The following is a 21,677-nucleotide window of genomic DNA, read 5'->3' as shown; positions in this document are numbered from 1 at the left end:
TTCAAAGTACTGTAGAATATGTATTTCTCCCTTTGGTTTTCTTGGTAACAGCTAACAAAACACATTTAACCATAAATTATTCCTGGGAGCATTATATATCTATGCATATGATAAAGCAAGCTGCAGCAAAGAGATACATATTCTAATAAGGTGTTTAGATTATATTCCCATTGCATACATGCAAGTGTTTGCCAAAGTAAATTAAGCTGGAAAGCTATCATTTTCTTGTTACTGATAGAGTTCATCTATATTCAGTTGCATTTCCTTTTTAATATACATTTTACTATCAAATTTCTTCAATCTCTTTTCCTCCTTTAGAATAATCTTCCCTTACTTTTTCTCATTATAATGGTCGCAGAGTGTAAAGCATATCTTATGAGCTCTTACAACAGCACTGAGCAAGATAATACACTTCTATTTTTTGCTCCCAAATGTTAATACACATTTTAATAACCATAAGCCAAACGTTGTAGTTTCTTTAAATTATCTAACATGTTTTAGTCTTCTAGATGTGTAATTAACGTCTAACATTAAGGGCTCCTCATTTTTTAATTCTAATAAAACTCTACAAGCATTAAGGAAAAAGGAACTATGTAAAGTGCTTTTTATATAATTAAAACAATGATCACATCACCTTCAATTATCCATTAGTGTGTTTCACATCTCTACAACCTGTGACCTCTCCAACGACAAGATCATGTCATCCTAATTGGTATCACCAGAGCAAACCTCCATGTCTGTTACATAGGGAGTTCTCCAAAAAGTTTGACTGAATAAATGGGTGGGTGAGTAGGTGGGTGGAAAGACTGATGGATGAACAGAATAATGCATTGACTTTCTGAAGAGGAAAAATTATGATGGAAAACTAGAAAGCAGACATAGAAATGCTTTATATCACTATATATTGTCAAAGAAAAATAGCATCATGATACTTAGCATAAATTTGGCCCACTTTTGTTCAGCATAAGCACAGCTAATTATACATAGGAAGGCATCTGAAAGAATTCTCAAAGACAATCTGAAATAAAATCTTTAAATTCATTGATGTCATCTCTGAAAAAGCAGTGCTTAGACATGCATGTAATTATGCAAGTCAATCATTTACATAAGAAGCATAAAAGCATCCTACAGAGGCAGAAAATTAATAAGAATAACAATTTCTCTATTCAAGCATCTGAGATATCAAAATGTAAGTTATCATGCTACACAATACCATTTCTAAATTAGAGCAATGACACCAAAGAAAAGAAATTATTATTCTCTCTATTCAAAGGTATTGAAAGCAAAAGTACAAATCAGAGTGAAATATAGTTTTACAACACGTCGGCGCATCAGCGCAGTTTGGCTGAGTGGTCAGACCTCTTTCTTTACGCCATGTTGTGCGGTTGTCTTGTTCACTTCCATCTGTATTTTCTTGTTGCTCACAGTGTAATCCTCACCAATCACACTGTAATTAACTGCACGTATGACTCCAAATTTACCAACAAAGCAACCATTAATGTGCCCATCTTACCAGATTGTTTAACTTGGACTCAAGAAGAATGCCTAATCCCTTTTTTATGTCAAATTAAGCACAAAGTTATTATCATTTGTGTGTACATTTCACAGATATACAGATTGGCCCTCACTCCCAAAAAAGAAAAAAATAATAAAGACTTTTTTTATTTTCTCCAGGCAGCTTCCCCTTCTCTAAAGATTATACGAAGTTCTATAAGGCTTGGTTGGAAAACTGATTATTACTAAGAAAGTCCATGGGACCCTTTATTCCCAGAATTTGGATACCCATGAACAAAACAACTTGCTTATCCTCTTTCAGTTGCATAATTCTTCTTTTCCTTTAATTAAAAAATATTATTTAAATTGACATATAAAATTGTATGCATTTACTGTATACAACATAATTTTTTAAAGTATATATACACATTGTGGAATGGTTAAATTTAGCTAATTAATATGTGTATTACCTCATACAGTTATTTTTGTGGTGAGAACACTTAGTATCCACTCTCTTAGCATTTTTCAGGAATACAATATAACATCATTAAATATGGTTGCCATACTGTGCAACAGATTCCTTGAACTTACTCCCTATCTTTAAAAAATAATTTTATTTTAGATTCAGGGGATACACATGCAGCTTTGTTACACAGGTATATTGCATGACATTGAGGTTGGGGTATGAAAGGTCCTGTCACCCGGGTAATGAGCATAGTACTCAATAGGTAGCTTTTTAGCACTTGTTCCAAGTAGTGCCCAGTGTCTATTGTTGCCATCTTTATATTCATGTGCTTCCAGTGGTTAAGTCCTGCTTATAAATGAGAACACGCAGTATTTGGTTTTCTGTTTCTGTGTTAATTCCCTTAAGATAATGGTCTCCAGCTGCATTCATGTTTGTGCAAAAGATGTGATTTGCTTCTTTTTATGGCTGCCTAGCATTTAAAGGTGAATATATCTTCTTTATCCAACTCACTGTTGATGGGCGCCTATGTTAATTCCATGTGCTTGCTATTGTGCATAGTGCTGCAATGAACATTTAAGTGCAAGTGTCTTTTTGGTAGAACAATTTATTTTCCTTTGGAAATACAGGCAGTAATGGGATTGCTGGGTTGAATGGTAGTTTTATTTTAGGTTCCTTGAGAAATTTTCAAACTTATCTCTACAGTAGCTGAACTAATTTAAATCCCCACCAACAGTGTACAAATGTTGCCTTTTCCCTACAGTCTTGCCAGCATCTAGAATTGTTTGACTTTTTAATAAGAGCTGTTCTGAGTAGAGTGAGATGGTATCTCACTGTAGTTTTCATTTGCATTTCTCTGATGATTAGTGATGTTGAACATTTTTTTTTCATGTTTGTTGTCCTCTTGTATGTCTTCTTTTGAGAAGTGCCTGTTCATATCTTTTTCCCACTTTTAAATGGGGTTATTTGTGTTTTGCTTGTTGAATTATTAAAATTCCTTTTAGACTGTGGATATTAGACCTTTGTCAGATGCATAGTTTGTGAATATTTTCTCCTATTCTGTAAGGTGTCTTTTTTAGTCTGTTGATAGTTTCTTTTGCTGTGCAGAAGCTCTTTAGTTTTTGTTGCAATTGCTTTTGAGGACTTAGTCATAAATTATTTTCCAAGGTTTATGTCCGGAATAGTATTTCCCAAGTTTTCTTGCAGGGTATTTTTTTATGGTTTAAGGTCTTATATTTAAATCTTTATTCCATTTTGAGTTAATTTTTTTATATGGTGAAAGGTTGGGGTCCAGGTTCATTCTTCTGCATACTGACAGCCAGTTAACCCAGCATCATTCACTGAATAGGGCATCCCTCCCCACTTCAGTTGTAAAATTCGGATACAACTGGATTTATGGGAAGCCTAGTCACCAATTACCAAACATATACATTTACTTAGGAAATATTTAATGTGCTAGGCACTATGTCTGTCACAGAGAATACAACATTAAACAAGACAATGTCCTTGCTTCCTGAAGCCTACCTTATTGTGACAGAGTGAGAGTGAGACAAATCAATATACAAAGAAGAAAATACCAGATACTGATTAGTATTTGAAAGATGGAAAACAAGAGAATGAAATATCTATGAGAGACAATATGGATACTGAGGACTAGAAAGTACACGATTTGTATCTCCTATCCCTAAAGGAGGCAGTATTCCTAGACAGAATGATATTTCACATGGAGAAGCAGAGTACAACTCAGAGAAGAAGAGGAAGAGCTGTTTGTTGGTAGAAAAAGCCCAGCACTGGGGAGGATGGCATTAGGAGATATACTTAATGTAAATTACCAGCTAATGAGTGCAGCACACCAACGTGGCACATGTATACAAATGTAAAAAACCTTCACATTGCACACATGTACCCTAGAACTTAAAGTATAATAATAATAATAATAATAAACCTCAAACAGAAAAAAAATAAAAAGAAAAAGCCCAGCATTATTGTCAGAACTGGTGTATCCTCAACCATGGGAATGGAGAAAATGTTTGTCTAAAGAAATAGAGAGGCAGCTAATTAAAGTTCTTGCTGAGGTGTCCCAAAGGCGCCAGTGAAGAGAGTAGAGTAGCCCTCAGATGGCCAAAGAACCTAAATGGAGATAATAAATATAAGTACAAAAGAGTAGATAAGCTGAGAAATAACACCTGAAAAGAATAAGCTACATCTTCAGAAAAGGAGAAAGGACATTTCAATAGAGAAAGAGCAATACCAAGACCCTAAGTAGGAACAAATTCAGAGGGCTCCAGGAACAACATAAAGACGACCAGTGGGTTTCTAGTGTGATGTTTAAGAACAAAGTGATATTAAATAGAATAGATAATTTGGTACTTAGGAAAGGTCCAAATATACCAGGGTAAATGGCTAGGAGTTTGTTTTAGAGGGATGTGGAGCCATTAGATAATTTTAAACATAGTTGTGACACAATTTGGCATAACATTAAAAAAAATAAAGATCACTCAAAATACTGTATATGGAATGGATCAGACTGGGGCAGGGGTGGAATCAGGGAGACCTGTGAGTAAGCCTACTGTGGAAGCTCAGGTAAAAAATAATTAGGGCTGAGTCCATTAAAATAAAAAGGAGGGGACACATGTTGGAGATAACATTGTAGAACTTGCTAATTTAGTTATATAGCGCATGGTAGGAAAAGCAGAATTGTGAATAATTCTTAAATAACTGGCTTTAGCAACTGAGAAGATAACTGTTTCATTTTCTGAGACAAGGAGTCCTGGGAGGAGAAGAGTATTTTGGCCGTGTGTAATCAAATTTGAGTATCAGCATTGACGAGGTATAAACTAGAAAGCTGGACATAAAAGCCTGGGCTGGAAGAAGTGTTCAACTTCCTATAAGTGGCATTGATAGTTGTGACAGTTGATGTTATCACTAAGGGAAAGCACATAGACAGAAAAGAGAAGAGAGCTCTGGAATGAGTCATGGGGTAGTATAATATTAGGCATTGAATAAGTTTTGGATTGAAGCTATAACAAGTCACCAGAAACTTAACGGCTTAAAACAATGCAAATGTCTTATCTTAAAATGTTGGAGGATTCAAATCTAAAATGGATCAGAGGAAGCTGAAGGAAATAATTCATTTACTTGCTTTTGCAGCTTCCAGAAGCTGCCCCCATCCCTTGGCTCTTGACTCTGCATTCCTCCTACCACTGACTACATCATCACATTTTCTCTGACTCTGCTCTTCCACCTCCCTCTTTCTCTTATAAGGTTCTTTGTGCTTATGTTGGGCTTACCTGGATAAACCAGGATAATCTCCTCATTTCAAGATCCTTAATCACATATGCAAAGCCATATTGCCATATAACATATTCACGGGTTCCAGGAATTAAGACGTGGACATCTTTGGGGGGCCATTATTCTGCCTACCACAGGCAAGATTCAGTTGCACAGACTGTGACTTCAGAGCCTACAAACCAGAGACTTTCTGGGTATCAGCTACCCTTTCAAATTTCTATGGAGGGAGGTGCAATTTGGGAGAGAAAAAAAGAATTACTAGCCTAGTGCAGTAAATTTATAGCATTTTTAAGATGAAAAATATTAAAGATCACCTAATATCCCTCAATAGTTATACAGATGAGAGAAGTAGTAGAAAGAATACTTAATGAGTTTTAGAGTCATTGGTGATAAAGCTAGGACTTAAGTTGGTGATAAAGCTAGGACTTAAGTCCAGCTCATTTTACATGCAGCTCCCTACACTCTCCTCTCTACAACATAACATGGTTTTTAATAAATTCATGTTGGATTGCAGACTACTGTTTGTTGGACAGTTTGGGGTTGAATCCCGGCCCTGTCACTTATAAGATATAGTACCTTGGTTATCTCTCTCCTGAGTCTCTCCACCTGCAACACTAAGACAATAATAATAGCACCTACCTATGAATGTGTTTATCAGGGAATCCAGGTTCCATCAGGAAAAACGCATCAATAGCAGCGGTATCCAGCATGGAATGTATTAGTCCTACAAAAATGAAACTGTGGTGCTCCCTTGCCTGCATTTCCTGACTTTACTTGCAATTTTGATGAGACAATGGCACCAGTTTTGGCTAAGCCATGAAGAGAAATAGCATGTTCTATTTCTAAGCTGAGTAATATAAGGGCTATTTTACTACCTACACCTTGCCTTTTCCATAGCTATTGAGAATAATGGTCTGCCGTGGAGAATGCAAAATTGCAAGAGCCTGCAAGAGAAACCCCAATGTTCTTTGTCAGTCTTTGCGTAAGAAAAAAACTGTCTTATACCACTAATATCTTATTTGTTAATACAACATAACATATACGAAGTTGGCATATTTGTGACTCAAAATAGTCAAATTTCAGCAAATCTACATGTTGCAACTTGTTAAATCAGATGAATGTAATCTGTTGTTAAGAAAAGTTTTAAGAAGGCATTCCATATAATAGAATGCTAATTATTATACTCTGAATTGTGAAATTGGTTACATTTAGCTGATGATATTGTGGTTCCACAAAAATAATCTTAAAATTTTTATTTGCTTATTTGGATATTTTTGAAAAGAAATGCAAAAGAAGAGAAGGAAGAGATATCATAATTAAGTAAAAAGATGATGTTGAATGATTATTGCAAAAATCACCCAAAAGGTCCAAATTCATAGCAGCTTTTTCAGTGTTTTTTGTTCCAAAGGACTTTTAATTTAAAGAGAGGAAACTAAAAATTCCCAATTACAGTGTTGGAAATTCTGTTGCACTTTTCTCTGTCATATTTCAATGTACCTCTCCTCATACTATAAAGCTAGAATTAGCCTGGAGAAATTTTCTATGCAGAAAAATGACAGAAACCAAAAGGCTGAAAACTACCTTTGAATTCTTCTAGCAGAATATTCCTGCTATTTGAAGCCGACATTATCAGTACACCATTGCTACCAAGCAGGTATTCAGCATCTATTTATTTCAGGGACAGGAAACTTACTAGCTATGGGAAAACAAACAAAACAAAACAAAACAAAACCCTCTCTTCAGCCAGCTATATCATTAGAAAATTCTCCATTATTCACAATGAGTTATTTTAGTCTGTATCCATAGGTCTTATTTTTGTCCTTTGTGGATATATAGAGCAACCGAATTATTTCTCATAATTATTTATAGCAGAAATAAAATATGTGTGTCTATGTTTCTCATAACACAAATACCAATATATATACATGGTTTCCTACTTAGTCTTAATAAAAAGTTCCAGGCCAAATTTCAACTAATCTTTTCGTGTACCAGCTAATTGGAAGGGCAGAGTTGTTATGGTAATTTTTGGCTAACAGACTTTAATAGCAATTCCCTTTTCATCAAGAAAAAAATAGAGCACTCTGTCTATTCAGATGCTATATCCACCAACCTAAATGAATACAATAAATAAATAAATAAAAATGTTAAAAGACAGAACTGAGACAGAGAATAGTAAGTAGGGTGAATTCATGAATTCATTTATGCCTTTGGCTAAAACACATCCCTCAAATCAGTTTGAAGCTGTTTGCACGGTAGGGTGTTTCACCTACTAATGATTTCACAGCTGGCACACTCATGGCATCAATGTTTACTGGCATCCTCAATGTCAGTTATTTGTAAAAAGCTTTCTTCCAGGACTCTGAATAAATTATCCATCAAGTGCAGCAGTGCATGGCAACACCCAAGACACAATTTGCAGTCTTGCACCGGCTCTCATTATTTGGTGTAAATGAAATCCCAAGTCATTAAACTTTTTTAAAAATGAAGGCAACTTGTATTAAAAATACAAGCAATTGAAAGTTTTCCTAGGTCATTCTTTCAGTCCTTAATATACATAGTAATGAGCCTAGAAACAGGTTCAATCCCTTAGCAATTGTTTACTTTCCTTTGAAAGACAAAAGTTGTTTTCTGTCAAACACATCACAGAAAAAGTTCAAGCAGGCTAGTTTCATTCTATTCTTCTGGGAATACTCCTGGAAAATTGGCCAAGAAAAAAGACAGCCCAAGCAATGATGATAAGAAATAACATACTCTGAAATTTACAAAGTTATATGTTACAAGTCAACAAACTATGTAGAGCTATGTAGGCCGTCTGCTGAATAACTCCGTGATTCATAATTCCATGTCTGAAGATTTTTTTTTCCTTCCTCACATATTGTAAGCTTTAAAAAAATATTGAGATGGAAAGAGCTTTACCTTGATCTGGTTATATAGGCCTTATCAATTTTAGGCAAAATGGCAATACTTTCTTGACAATGAGTTTCAACATATCTGTAGTCTCTCCTGCTGTTTACTATGAATTTTGATGATGCTTTATGTAAGCCTCAGAGCTATTTGTTGTTGCCATACCTTTAATCCATGAACTGAGATTTGCAGTCCATCAAAAAATATTTAGTCACAAACCAATATGAAGGTAATGTTATCTAGCACAGCTTGTTTTGCTGTTGGTTTATCATCACAACAAATAATGATACAGCATAACGTCTTTATAATGTAAATGCTGAGGAAAGCCTTAAGCACTTACTTATAAGTTAACCAAGCATACCTGTGATTCCACTCTGCATTACAGTGGAATCTGTGGAGTTAAAAAAAAAAAAGTGTTCTATTGACATTATCCAGCAAAGTTTAAATGCAGTTAAACATTTAATTAACGTGGTTATAACATGGTTATTCTCCACTGTAGTTAAGTTCCATGAGTACAGACACGTTTTTCTTCTCCAGTATATTTGCATAATTTAACATGTTCCTGGCATAGTAGATACATAGCCAGCATTTGTTCAGTGAATGAATATATAACTGAAAGTGATTGGCATATTTGGATTCTTCAGTCTTCCTGCATTCAATTGACTCTACTAGAGCAGGGGTTGCTTTTAAAATGTGTCTCACAAATAATCACCGTATCTTTTTGGTGTTCCAAGTACTGTGATGACAAATTTAATAGTAAAATACTAGCACTGAAAGAAATTTAGTGTTCATCCAGGGTAAGATGCTAACCACTACCAGAATACTCTTGATTGTGGAAGGCAGCTTCTAAGATGATCCCAGCCTCCTGATCTTGATGTCTTTCTGTAATATCATTCCCTTTAGTGCAAGGGACCTAGTACTAGCTTCCAATTTGGCAAATGTGAAACAATGTCGGTTCTGAGATTAGGCTACAGAAAGACGCTCTCTCTCTCTCTGTAATCAACTGTAGGTGTGATTTCACTGTGCATTACAAATATGTTTTAGACATAATTTAACCTGTGGTATATCTGAATCTGTGGAATGAAAAAAAAAGGCAAGGACTGTTCTCACTGTCAGAGTCCTCTGTCACATTCTCTCTGTGGCCCATTTCTCAGACTGGGGAAAACAAATCGCCATGTGTGAATAGCCCTATAGAGAGCTTCACGTAGCCCTGTGAAGAGGTCCAGGAGCCCTTGAAGAACTGAAGTCTGAGAGCGATCACGTGAGAGAGCTTGGAAGCAGATCATTCAATGCCAACCCAGTCCTGAGAAAACTAACCATTCGCTTGAACGCTTGGTTACAAATGACAGCCCGAGAGTGAGAGTGACCCAAGCTGCCTCGAGATTTCTGACCCACAGCAACCCAGACATGATAAATATTTGTTGTTCTCAGACACTAAATTCTGGGGTGACTTGTTACACGGACTGCTAATATGCTGAGAGTGTGGTTCTTGCTCTCGGTGTATATATAAATCATTGACTATAATTTAACATGTGTATCAATGAGGAATTCAAGGACGTAGGAGAGCCCCATTGAAAGAAATATATTCTTAATTTCTTAATTTTTAGTTGAAGTACACCATCTTACGATATCCACCTATCGGTTATTAATAAATAAGAAAAATCATTCTTCTTATATTGTATTTTAATAAGGGAGACAGGGAGTAAGCACGTTTAAAAATAAACAAAGTAATTGCCTATCTTATTATAAACTAGTAGGGAATGGACAAGGTAAGAGGCAGGGTGTAGGCTAGGCCTGAGGCTCATGCCTGTAATCTCAGCACTCTGGGAGGCTGAGGTGTGAGTATGACTTGAGCTCAGGAGGTTAAGGCTGCAGTGAGCTACGTACCACTGCCTTCCAGCCTGGGCAACAGGATGAAACCCTCTCTCAAAACTAATCAAATAAAAATAACTGAAATTTTTTTAAATGCAGGATGCAATTGGAGAAGGTCTCATTAGATGGTGTAGCAAGGAAGGCATCTCTTAGAAGATGATATTTGAACTGGGTTTAAAGAATAAGAATCAGCCAGCCATATGAAGAGCTGAGGGGGAAAGATCAATTGGGACAAACAGAACAATAAGGATGACATCCTGGAGGTGAGAAAAAGCTTGCTAATTTTTGAGGAATACAAATAAAGACAATTAGGTTGAAGCATAATGGGAAATGGGGGAAACGGTTGGTTAGTGATAAAGCAGGAAAAGCTGGCAGGGGCCAGGTGTTGCAGGACTTTGATAGCCAAGGAAAGGGGCTCCCTTTTTCCTTCTCTTTTAACATGACTGGAGGCCATTAAAGGTTCTAACCAAGAGGATATCATATCATATCTCATACCTGGGCCTGCACAGGCCTTGCTAAGACTGTGCCTTAGGTATGTATTTGACTCTCTCAAGTATCTCAAGGCCTAGGAGTTAAGGCTAACATGTTATTTCATAGAAATTACTAAATTATTTATTCTATCCTTTTGCTGATAGGGAAACTTTTGGCTCTCTTTCTTGAAAGAATTTTCAAAGTGTACCTCTCATATTCAGAAAGAATGGCAATCTCTTCTCTGCAATCTCTTCTTTTCAAGTTGACCCTTGAAAAACTTATGACAATTTCCTAAGTTTAGATCCTGCATTGAGAACGTACTACTGAAGAAATCATTATAATATCAATAATATAAAATGAGGTATAGGTAACAGACCAAGTGCCTCCAATATGTGAGAAGTTCTAATCATGGCATCAGAAAATATCAGTCAACAGCAGTGCAGTGTAGAAAGTGTCCTACATTTACACTATTTCTTGAACATCTCACACCATCTTCTTAGTCTTTGATCAAACATGAGAAAAATCCATTAAGGTCATTGTCTCTGGGTATATAGGTTAACTATGGCTGTGTAACAACAACAAACATATATAAAATCTCAGTGGCATAAACAATTACACAGATTGGCTGGAGAAGCTCTGCTTCTGGCTATGGTTCAATTCACCTTTGTTTTAGGCTGTGAGTCAGCTTCATGTATTTTCTTCTGGGTCTAAACTTAAGGAATTAAAGCTACTTTGGGCATCTACTCATTGCAGAACTTGGGAACAACAAGCCAGTAAGTAAAACAAATATGTAATACCTGGGCTCATAACTGGTATATGCTGTCTCTTCTGCCCACATACCATTGGCCAAACCAAAGCACAAAACAAAACTCACTATCAGTGAGGGTAAGCACTACACTTTGCCTATGAAGAACTATGTAGGGAGAGGAGTGATAATTTTTGGAACACTAACAGAAGCTACCACACTGCAGGTAACCATGGAGGAGAAAATAAGCTCCACCATGTTCTCATACTTTCAAGGAATCTCTCTTCCTGAGAAGACATGATTGCTTCTTACAAACATTTTTGATAATAGTATGATCTAATCTAATCTTCATTTTTTAAAAAGTATTATTGGGATATAAGTCACAAAACATACAATTCACTTAATTAGAATTTAATGATTAGCATATTCACACATCCATCACAATGGTCAATTTTAGAAAATTTTCATCATTTCAAGAATAAATGCTATACCATTTGGCTATTATCCCATATCCTCCTCCTGTCCTGCCACAAGCAACCACTAACCTACTTTCTTTTTTATAGATTAGCATATTCAAGACGTTTTATAGAAATGCAGTACTATAATACATAGTTCTTTTTGACTGGAATCTTTGACTTAGCATTTCAATATTTCATATTTTTATCAAATAAGGTTTATTTGTATAGATATAGAAATATAAGATTTACCAAATATAAAAATTTTGTAATTTTTTATGTATTCACTTAACATTTGATGGACACCAACTTTTATTTCTATTAGAGGTCCAGAGAAAAAAAGGATAGTAAGAACAATGATTTTTATATGTTTGAATGTTAGTATTTTTGATTATGTTTTATTTACTTTCACATTTTATACGCATGCTTTAAGAGTCTTTGACACCATGAAGAGAGGAACAAACAGACATGCCAGTTTCACCTTCAATTGCTGATGGTTGTTGAAATAATTTTACATGGTTGATGACAGACGGGAGCTGAATATATTTGCTGTTTCTGAAAAGTGGAGAAACAGCAGACAGATTCAGAATAAAGAGGCATTAATTATTCATGGAACAATTCTTCTTCATTTTACAAAAAGGAAAGTTGTCAGACCAGGCATGATGGCTCACGTCTGTAATCTCAACATTTTGGGAGGCCAAGGCAGGAGGAGCACCTGAATCTAGGTGTTCAAGACCAGCTTTGGCAACACGACGAGGTCCCCGTCTTTACAAAAATAAAAAATTACTGGGGCGTGGTGGCGCATACCTGTAGACCCAGCTACTAGGCAGGCTGAGGTGGCAAGATTGCTTAAGACCTCAAGGTCAAGGCTACAGTAAGCCATGATTGGTCCACTGCATTCAGCCTGGGTGACTGAGTGAGACCCTGTCTCAAAAAAAAAAAAAAAAAGTTGTCAGTAGCTCACCACTTTTTAAAGAGTTCTTTTATAGCTTGATAAGAAAAATGAGTAAATACCAATAGAGCACTCTGTCTACTAAAATATTACATTGATTCATTGTATTAGGCTAAGTCACATGAAATTGCTGTTTTTACAGGGGAAATATATTGTCTAATATGGTTAAACCTACTACAATTGTCTAGAATGCACTGGTAGAAAGAAGTTTTTCTTCATTCACTTTTTTTTTTTTTTTTTTTTTTTTTTTGAGACGGAGTCTCGCTATGTCGCCCAGGGTGGAGTGCAGTGGCCGGATCTCAGCTCACTGCAAGCTCCGCCTCCCGGGTTTTTACGCCATTCTCCTGCCTCAGCCTCCCGAGTAGCCGGGACTACAGGCGCCGCCACCACGCCCAGCTAGTTTTTTGTATTTTTTAGTAGAGACGGGGTTTCACCGAAATGTGGTAGACAGTGAAGGAAAGATAAAGAAAAGGTAGATAACAAGGAATATGTCGGTACTACTGTCATAATAAATAAATATCACATCAAATCACATTAGAAATTTTTAAAGTATCTTTTGCTTCATACTATTTTTGAAAGAATTTATAGCCATAACTTTTTAGTGGGCATTCACCCTTCATAGAACTAAATTCTGCTCACCTCTCCAAAACCCTTGAATGCATAAACCAAAATTGGTTCCTTTATAGGCTAGCTAGTAACTTATGACTTGTTTCAAATCAGTTAACAAATTCACTAATGGGAATTTGAAATAAAGGGAAAAAAGCAATGAGGAAGAACAGGCAAGAAGAAAGTAACTCATACTTATAGATCCACTGCTGTTCCTGTTAGATAAAGCCTATTTCACCATGTTCTGGATTCCCATACAAGCTTTATGTATCCATAAATTAAATCTACATTTTCCCGATTGGTTTCTCTTTAGATATATCTGCAAGTACGCTCACCAAAAGATGATTTATAACACAGGAGAAAACTCTTACCCATGTTAATAGTTTGTCAAATTTAAAACTAAAGAAAAACAATCTCTGCTTTCAGTTGTGCATGTCTTAGCCAAACGAATTTATTCACTCTTATTTAGATGTTTATTTTAAAAACTTAGCATCGCTTTCTTTAGAAAGATGCCTTACGCAGAAAGGTTATAATTTCATCATTTCTTCTGTGTATGACATTTTTAAAGTGATAATATTAGAACAATAGAGAGGTCATACTTGAAGGAAATTCATTAAACATGACATTTACTAACTATCACCATTTTATTTTATCGGATGAATAAATAATGGTGTCATGTATTAAATAAAGTAATTAACTTTTTTCACATTTAACATATAGATTGACAGCTGTATATACATCTACTATAAGATAAACATCACTAGGGCGGAATGCTGTTTGAGATATATCAGCAGGCATAAACGATACTCAGTATGACCAAATGAAGGGAAAAACCAGATGTATGCATATTATACGTATTGCCATAACAATTTTTCTGGTAAGAATGCACAGACAAAAGAGTTTCCAGACTACTGATATAGACCTCATGATACATATTCTTTATTACAAAGTTATTTGAAAAATTAACAAACAGTTCTACTGGCAAAGATAAAATATCTTCGAAATGGTAAACAAAAAATATTTATTGTCATTCTGTGATAAATCTTAAGAGAAAACCTTATTTTTTGTCCAGAGACTTTGTGTTCTAATAGCTATAAAACACTGGAAAGTTCTCACTGTAATAACAATGTGGAAAAAAAATAACATAAACTGATTTAGAAACAGATCATTATCCTTAATGTTGCATTGTATCACACAAGCTTTCTGTATAATTCATGGCCAAAATTATTATGTTGTAGAGTTATTTGTGCTTTTCAACTTACTATGCTTTAATGTTTACTTTGTAAACATTAAATTAAAAAAATAAATTATCAATTTTTTGCCATTTTTTTCTGTATGAAGTCATTCTTTTTGTCAGCACATAAAGAATAGATAACTATGTTAAAGTACTAGAAGGTGGACCTACTGCTGGAAAACAAGAGCAAACGGGATGGATATTAAATATTTTTTAAAAACAGTACTATTTTTCAAAGAAGTTTACAAAATTTAAAAAACAACAAAGAAACACTTAAAATATCAACTCAGTGAGAGATATTGTGAACCTTTTGATATGTAATTTGAAAATATTTTATGTATATGTATAATTATGTGTGGGTACATACACAAATACACACACACACACAAACACACACTCATATATTAAAAAGTGTGCTATTACCATGTACCTTTGGCTTAATGATTAGCTTTAATAAGCATTTGTGCAGATTACCCAATATTCTAACATATAATTTGTGGAATAGTTCTGATAAATGTATATTTAAAAGTTAATTATTTGTAATCAATGTTTAAATTGTTTCATATTAATCATTGTTGTGGGTGAAGGATATGAACAGACACTTCTCAAAAGAAGACCTTTATGTGGTCAACAAACATATGAAAAAGAGCTCATCATCACTGGTCATTAGAGAAATGCAAATCAAAACCACAAGCAAATGCCATCTCATGACAGTTAGAATGGTGATCATTAAAATGTCAGGAAACAACAGACGCTGGAGAGGTTGCGGAGAAATAGCAATGCTTTTACACTATTGGTGGGTGTAAATTAGTTCAACCATTGTGGAAGACAGTGTGGTGATTCCTCAAGGATCTAGAACCAGAAATACCATTTGACCCAGCAATCCCATTACTGGGTATGTACCCGAAGGATTATAAAGCAAGCTACTATAAAGACACATGCACATGTATGTTTATTGTGGCACTGTTCATAATAGCAAAGACTTGGAACCAACCCAAATGTCCATCAATGATAGACTGGAAGAAAAGGTGGCACATATATACCACGGAATACTATGCAGCCATAAAAAAGGATGAGTTCATGTTCTTTGCAGGGACATGGATGAAGCTGCAAACCATCATTCTCAGTAGATTAACATAAAAACAGAAAACCAAACACTGCATGTTATCACTCATAAGAGGGAGGTGAATAATAAGAACACATGGATACAGGGGCAGGCATCACACTCTGGGGCCTTTGCGGTGTGGGGGACCAGTGAAGGGATAGCATTAGGAGAAATACCTAATGTAGATGAAGAGTTGATGGGTGCAGCAAACCACCATGGCACATGTATACCTATCTGACAAACCTGCACATTCTGCACATATACCCCAGAACTTAAAAAGTATCAGAATAAAAAAAAAGACACTAAATATTTACTAATACATCATTGTTTTGGCTTTTGTAATTTGGCAAGCAGGAAGGAATAGTATCCATTGTTGTTTTCTCCCTTTGTTCTGCAAGCAAAAGGGAGGGTGATAGTGTTACAGGAGTCCATTGGTACCATTTTGCCAGCTGGAAATCTCTGCAATTGCCATGATGTCTGCCTGGGTCTCATTTGGGCTCACCAGGCTCACTCTGCCCACTTGGCCCAGCAGGCTCTGCTTGGTTGTACCTTGACCCAAATCCCTCGCCTGCTGCAGGTTCTGTGTTCAGCCTGGCTTAACTGGGTGTGCCACAACCTGCTTCCACCTTGGAGACAGCATCTGGAAGAGGGGAACATGTTGGTGCCTGAAAACTCAAAGATGCCAGCAACTGTGGAGCCCCAAGGCATATTACAGCTCTTGTGTGGCGAGTCCTGAAGTCTGAGCCGCCAAGAAATGTTATAGCTAATTTGGTCCCACTACCTGCAGCTTGGTGAATGGTGCATGTTACTTCTAGTTTGGTCTTGCTAACCACAGCTTCGCAAGTTCTGTGTTCTTGTCCCCTGACCAAGAAGAATAAGGTATGCGGGCACCCAAGAATGAGTAGGGTGGAGAATTTTACTGGGTGACACAGGGGGGCCCATGAGTGAATAGCTTTTGTGTTGCATAGTCCAGAGTTTTTATGGGCTCAGAATGGGGAAGTGTGTGCTGATTGGTCCATGGGCAGGACTGGAAAAAGCACCATTTGATTGGCTAAAAGGCATTGAGGAAGTTCTCACTCTGGTCATGGACTCCACCTAGAACTGGCAGCTCAGTTTTCAGGTTTTAAACTGCCTTTGACTGAAGGTTGGGTTTCACTGGGGACGTACCCCTATCTGCCTAGTAATCTGTGTCTCCTGTAACTATCATCATCACTGATTTTCTATGTACAAATTTTAATTCCAAACAAGGATATATGAGAATGTTCATTTCTCCAAACTGGTAAGAGAAAACATTAGATTTTTGTTTTTCAATGGCAAAACAATTAAGTATTGGTTTTAATTTTCAAATGCTAGTGAGATCATATATTTCATCGTGTTATTTATTGTGCAATTTTGCTCAGTTTTATTTTAGAATGTTAATTTTATATATTTTATTCATTAAATCTTTTTAAAGAAAGAAATATATCAGTAATTTGCCTATCATATATATATTTGAAAATATTTTAACCGTATGTTTCTCTCTTTTTGTGCTGTACAAAAGTTTTGAAATTCATATAATCAAATATGCCATATTATTTTTCATGGGGCTTACATATGGAATCATGCTTACAAAAGCCATTATTTCAGAATTATATAAGTAATTATCCATAAATCTTTAAGCAATTTTACTGTTTCATACGTTATAATAAAGTGTTAATGCTTTGAAAACTTAATTTGATTCATTGGTTAAAATCAGGAGCTCATTTCATCTGCGTTCAAAAACATCATATTCAATTCTGTTTTGTTTCTCACTCAAATAAATTTTATTATTCTTTCCTGATTAATTTGAAATTTCAACTCTATTTGTGGTCTCAACTATATAAGAATATATAGTTTCTGGCATTAATACACTGTTGCTCTTATCTTACTATCTTTTCCTGTATCTACAGTATATTTTAACATGCACAGTTATAATTTAGGATATTTTTGAATGATTACGTAACACGGAACATAAGAAACATTTAATTTTCATCTAATTTTCTCATCTCTCCTTTTTCCTTCACCATTGTGAAAGTGAGAGGCTGAAGTTGAGACTTAGGTAGATTAGAATAAGATCTCTCTTTGTGAGTATGTATGTGTGTGTGTTTGTATATAGTACTAGTAGTAGTAGTAGTAGTAATTTTACTGAATCACTATGATAAAGCTTCTGAATACCTCACCACTCCATCTAACACTGTACTACATTCCAAGTGCTCTTACTCATTTACAGATGTTTTTATTTGGAATTATGAAGTTCATGTGTAGTGCAGGTCAGGTAAATTTTCAAAATACCAGATTCAAATGAATTTCAGAGGCCATTTTTTAGATAAACTAAACTAAAATAAAAACACTAGAGCCTTCCAGGAGACAAAATTTTGCTTTCCATTGACAGTTTGCAATATTATTTGGCTAAAAATTACATCAGATGCTACTCAGTTTTGGACATAATTTTAAAAGTATTTAAAATTCATTAAGAGCAATAAAATGAAATATATATTTCACATATATATATATCTCCATACTTCTTTTTCTGCATCAGAATTATTTCTCCCAGAGACAGAAGAAAAAGTATAAATAAATAAAATTATTAATTATTAATTTAATTATAAATTATTAATGTTATAATAAATTGTTACTTAATTATAAATTAATAAATTATAAATAAAATATAAAAGTTGGGGTACTGGACAAATTAGTTTGGTAAAAACATACCTAGAGTCACATACATAGAATTTGCAGTCAAATTAGCAGCCAGTACTGTTAAAAAAACAACTATTTTGAGAGTAAAAATAAAGAATCTCTGAGTAAAATACAGAGTACAACCTACAGATATTTTGACCAAATAAATGACTAGATTCATAACTATTTATAAAATAATCTGGAAAATCAGAGTTAAAATTTTACATTCTTACACCAGTAAATATAGTGAAAGAGCTATCTTTGTAATCTCATACATAAATAAAAAGAAAAACTTCAGATAATTTGTATTTGGCTCTTAGTTGTGGTTTTTGTTTTGGCATGTTTAAAATGAATATTTCTAGTGCTCTGAGTAGGCACTTCAAATGTAATAAGGACTAAAAAGAAGAGATGACTCATTAAACGTTAGAAATGTACCTATTCTGTCCTTACTCCTGTTCACCATCTCAATTTGCCTCACCGCATTATAAGAAAGAATGTTTATCACCTAAATAAAGGCCAAGTTCTTAATACAGCTAAACTGCATTATCTCCACATTTTCATTAAAATGTTTAAGAGCTGCCAACTGGGATAAAACAGTAGAGAAATTTAAAAAGAAAAAAAAACGATTGGGGGAAGTAAAGAATAAAATGCATATAAAATAAGCAATTTTGCACAGACTATGTTAGTTCATTATATGAAAATCAACAGGCCTTTTATCTGCAAGGTTTGTCCTTAAAAACTGATTCAACCCTATTTACATACCTAATTGTAGACTAAATAGGCACACCCATTTAAAACAATCAATGAAATGCTAAATAAATATTTCAGACCTGGATTTTTCAAAGCATGCAACCTGGAGAAAATAAAAAGCCAAAATGAGTAATGATCAACATGATATCAGAATAAAGTGTACAGCATAACTTCTTTCCACATATGATAAAATAATTTCAAAGTATCACTTTGAAAGATGTAGGTAGCCTTTGATTATTCTGCAGGCTGCAAACACTGACTAGAATTTACCCAGCTATTTATTCAAGAACCTATTGTTTGCACACTAATCTGTGAACTTTCATAATGAGTTTGTAGTTTTGTTAACTTCCTGTGTCTTTTTTATTTTTATAAAGTGCATCCAGACAAGGAAAACTACAGCTGATGAGGGGAAAGTCAGTGTGATAGTAACACCTTTGCATGTATCCACTTTTTAAGGGGTGAAAAAGTTCATCATGAAAACAGTAAAACTTCATTCCCATTACCTCTGAAGAAAATTATTTCAGAGGCATTAAAAAAAAAATCATGCTGGCTTCTTCTCCTGAAGTGATCTGAAAATTTGAAAACATCAACAGAGGGCACTAACAGGCTGTTCTGGAAAGCCTTTCATTTCATTGCCTGTAACAATGAAACCTAGCTGCAAAGGCAGTGTCTTTTAGCTGCGTGTAGTTGCAGATGTGACACTGGGACAAAAAAGTACAAATCAAAAAGCATATGTACTGTCCCTGTGCAGAAAGATAAATTCATAAACTTAGCTCATTAAAATGTCACTTGCTTTCTGTATATTAAACTCTCTCTAACGCTATATATTCTCTAACACACCTAATTTTTCTGCCTGTTGTTTCAAATATAATTTATTTCAAGCTCTAGACCTCACTGCATATCACTAAACTCAACCCAAGAGAATATTTAGTCACGTAGTTAACTCTGGGTGTTCTCCATTGTTGGAGGTATATAGGAATGTTCCCCAAAAAAGAACTCTCTACAAATAATAATTGTTCTTGGCATCCTTTTCCTATATTTTGCTTTTGGCATCATTTTTCATATTCAGCCAAATAAGATAATAGAAAAAATCTATGGCAATACTCAACCTTTATAACAAACAATTTGTAAAGGCAATATAGAAATTGTTTAAACATTTTGGAACATAAGCAAGCTAATGAGTTTACATTACAGGATGTAATTTCAGGAGCTTTGAGTAAGGCTCACTTTTTCTTAACAAAAGCAACCATCAAACGACTCAGTCATGTCCTATATTCTGTCAGCATAGTTTTCTTCTGTTATCTGAACATTATATATTTAATGGAAGTAACAATGCACTTTATCATTTACTTTTGCCCATCTCTACCTAAGTTTATCTCAAACCTTCTAAAGAGCAGTGGCCTATGTTAAGAAAAGAATATTGTATGGAAAATTCTTAAGTAAGTGCCTTATAAAGGAAGGGGTGGAGGTGGAAATATTATTTATGAAGAAAAAATTTGGTTCGATAAGGGGCATGATGCTGTATACAATCTTTTAATACTACTTATCTTTACTTAAGGCAGGTCCTGGAGATAAGAAACAGAAATAAAATATTTTATAGCAGCTTTCCTAATTAGAAAATCCTTAATATTTATTAAACAGAAATATAGTATGCATTTATGATGCACTCACAATAAAATCCGGGCTACAATAATAAAAAAGACATGGTTCATGTCAATAAGTAGCTCAGATTTTATTCATTGACATAGCCATTCAAACAAATAATAATAATCATATTATGTATGTGAATGTAAAGAAGCACAGAATAAGAAGTGATTAATGCTGCCTGGGAGCACTAAGGAATTTTTAAAGAGAAAGTTATATTTGAAATTAGAGAATAGAGGATATGTAGGAGAACAGCACATGAAACACTGAGGTTCACACTGAGAATAGGAGAAGGAATTTATGTTGCAAGCCATGTATGTGTGCACACCTGGCAGGACATGACTGGTTTAGACAATTACAGGAGTTTTAATTTTTAAGAAACATAATTGGTTTTGGGGTGCTGTGGGAAGCAAGGTTGAAAAACAATTTAAATACTGTGATGGTTGGTTTTCATCCTATGGATGATAAACAACAAAGAACAGAAAAGAGAAGTTAGCAACAAGAAAACTAGATACGGAGCTGGTGAAACAGTACCCACTGAAGATAATACACGTCTGGAAAACAAATCAGTGTCAGCCATAATAGAGACATGTACGTGGAGTGAATCTAATGCAAATGTTTTCACTTTTCTGTAAATTTCTGAATATCTGGTAGAATAGACCTAGCAAAAACTTATTTACATTCAAAATTAGGTAGCTCCTGAGAAATATATAGGCCATGTTAATTGTTGGGATTCAAAGTTATATGATAATGTCTGATGAACTGGTAGGACAAGATTAAAAACAATTTATATACAGGGAGGTATAAGCGTCTCAACAACAACAACAACAACAAAAAATCCATTCTAGAAGAAGAAGGAAGTGACAATACCCAATCCTTAGCTATTCCCCAAACTAGACACAATTTCGTTCATATTTGAATTCAAGGAAGTAAAGCTACTGGTCTTGGTGGTAAAACAGGAAAACTTCTCTTACCCCCTCGCAGGGCGTAGGAT

Source organism: Macaca thibetana, chromosome 2 (genome assembly GCF_024542745.1).
Source record: "Macaca thibetana thibetana isolate TM-01 chromosome 2, ASM2454274v1, whole genome shotgun sequence".
In the NCBI taxonomy this organism is placed as follows: Eukaryota; Metazoa; Chordata; class Mammalia; order Primates; family Cercopithecidae; genus Macaca; species Macaca thibetana.
The sequence above is the reverse complement of the archived record's forward strand: the minus strand, read 5'-3'. Positions refer to the sequence as shown.